Source organism: Spinacia oleracea, chromosome 4 (assembly GCF_020520425.1).
Source record: "Spinacia oleracea cultivar Varoflay chromosome 4, BTI_SOV_V1, whole genome shotgun sequence".
In the NCBI taxonomy this organism is placed as follows: Eukaryota; Viridiplantae; Streptophyta; class Magnoliopsida; order Caryophyllales; family Amaranthaceae; genus Spinacia; species Spinacia oleracea.
The window spans coordinates 149,290,326-149,292,534 of NC_079490.1; the positions used below are offsets into that span (position 1 = coordinate 149,290,326).

Genomic DNA, 2,209 nt, shown 5'->3' on the forward strand with positions numbered 1-2,209 from the left:
CCTTTTGTAGATGAATCGGATGTGTTGCCACTGGTGCATGATGGTCATGGGGGGCTTGACCATTGGAGTTTGGATGAGAGTGGGACTACGGGTCCTGAGACCGTGTCGTCGCCTGCAGGTGATACTGCTGGGGTGTCGCCGCCTACAGGTGATACTGAGGGAGTGTTGTCGCATCCGAGAGCTGATGAGGGGGTGTCATTGACCAGTGGCGACGACTAGAGCTGGCAATGGGTCGGGTTGGGTCGAAATCAGGTCGACCTGTTTATAAACGGGTTGAGATTTCCCCAACCTGAACCCAACCTGTTTAGTTAAACGGGTTGAAAATTTCAACCCAACCCAACCTGGAAATAAACGGGTCAACCTGTTTTCGACCTGCTTACCTGTTTACTTAATTTTTTTTTGTAAACAATCTGATAACTTAATAACATGTTTTTCAATCTTCTAAATAATAAGTCGTAAATTGGCAAAATTTGCCATTAATTAATATCCTGCCACAAGTCATAAGGCTTAATACATCACCAAATCAGAAATAAAAGTTTAATACGTGACCCAATCCAACATAAAACTAAAATTCAAATAAGTTACAAAGCTAATAAATTGTTCAAATTAAGCTAGTTTAATATGAATCAAACTTTGTTGAAATCTTGAGTTCCTGGTGAAGCCTTCCATTGCTGTAAAAAAAACCAAACATAAATAAGAAACTGTTACTTACAACATTTTAATTCAAATGGCAATACATTACGAGAAACACAAAACAATATTTTAAATTTCAAGAGTTTAGTAATGGAAGTCATGATTTAGAGAGTCATTTTAACAATCTGAATTTTTAACCTTCACATGTTCAACTACAACAAACTGTTTTTGAGCACATAATTTGGTGGTAAATACACGAAAATGCTCAACTTTAAGCTGGTCATTCAGAAATGAAATTCATGTTTTCACTGACTTAAAACATAATGTTCAGTTCTGTTCATTATTTGTGAGATCGAATAATCATCATCATCACTAAAACATCGAAAACCCTAAAAAAAATTAATGACCAGCTAAATTTAGTCTAATTAAAAAATTAATCATCATCGTCGGTTTTGTTAAATTTACTCTAATTAAAAAAATTATTCTCAAACAAAAACCCTAAAAAATCAAAAAACCCTAGAAAAATTGATTTGATTCTGAAACTCGACAAATCACAATGGAATACGGGCACTTCTTAGTACTTATATAAGATCTAACCCTAATCATCATCATCATCATGGTTCTAATTCCTAATCGTAATTGGAGTCAAACTCATGTACTATGTTATCACCAATTCACCAAGACAAACAAAACACATCTTAACAACAAATAGAAACAACAAAACAAAAATAAATTATGACCACAAAAAAAAATTGAATGAAAGTTTTCAAAACACATACTTGATACTTGGATGTTGAATCAGAGTGAGTGATCGACTAGCGTTGCGTTGAGCCGGAGACCGACGATCGGCGCGGTGGTGAGTGGAGATCAATGAGAGGCGCCGCTTGAGAGATTAGGGTTTCAGTTTAGAGAGAATGAGATAGACTGAGAGAGAGAGAGTGAGAGAGAGACTGAGTGTTTGAGTGAGAGAATGAGAGGCGTGAGATATGCTAGGGTTTTATTCATATGATATTAGAGAATAAGACTTAAAGGCTAAAGCCCAAAAAAAAAGCCCAGAAATAATTAAAGTTTTTTAGTGATTTTTTTTTTAAAACATTTAAGCGGGTTGTGGGTTGGGTTAGCGGGTTGACGGGTTGACCTGTGACCCAATAATTAAACGGGTTAGACGGGTTGCTTTCGGGTTGAAGTTTTCAACCTGACCCAACCCATTTATTAAACGGGTTGGGTTGGGTTGACCTGTTTAGCTAAACGGGTTGGAAAATCTTGACCCAACCCATTAATAACGGGTTGGATTCGGGTCGGGTTGATGGGTTGGGTCAGCTTTTGCCAGCTCTAGCGACGACAGGGGAGTGTCGTCGCCTGTGAGGGAGGAACAACAACATGAAACACCTAGTCGAGTGGATTCAGACGTCGTCTCCTCACAGACAGGTGTAGAGGAGACGACGGGTAGTGACGAGAGTGAGACAAGGCAGTGTGTGGAGGATACGGAGTTAGGAAGGGGGAAGCGTGCGAAGTTTCCGTCGACAAAGCTGAAAGACTGTGTGATACATACAATACGGAAAAAATATAGTACTTC

General features: G+C 38.7%; 1 long non-coding RNA gene across 1 annotated transcript; it reads right to left on the reverse strand.

Annotated features, from left to right (window-relative positions):
* Positions 1-453: 453 nt before the first annotated feature.
* On the reverse strand, positions 454-1,744 carry LOC130459197 (uncharacterized). The gene is made up of 2 exons (XR_008918421.1): positions 1,413-1,744; positions 454-671 (listed from the first exon to the last, which is right to left on the reverse strand). It is a non-coding gene; the product is annotated as an uncharacterized lncRNA (long non-coding RNA).
* Between the last annotated feature and the right edge of the window lie 465 nt (positions 1,745-2,209).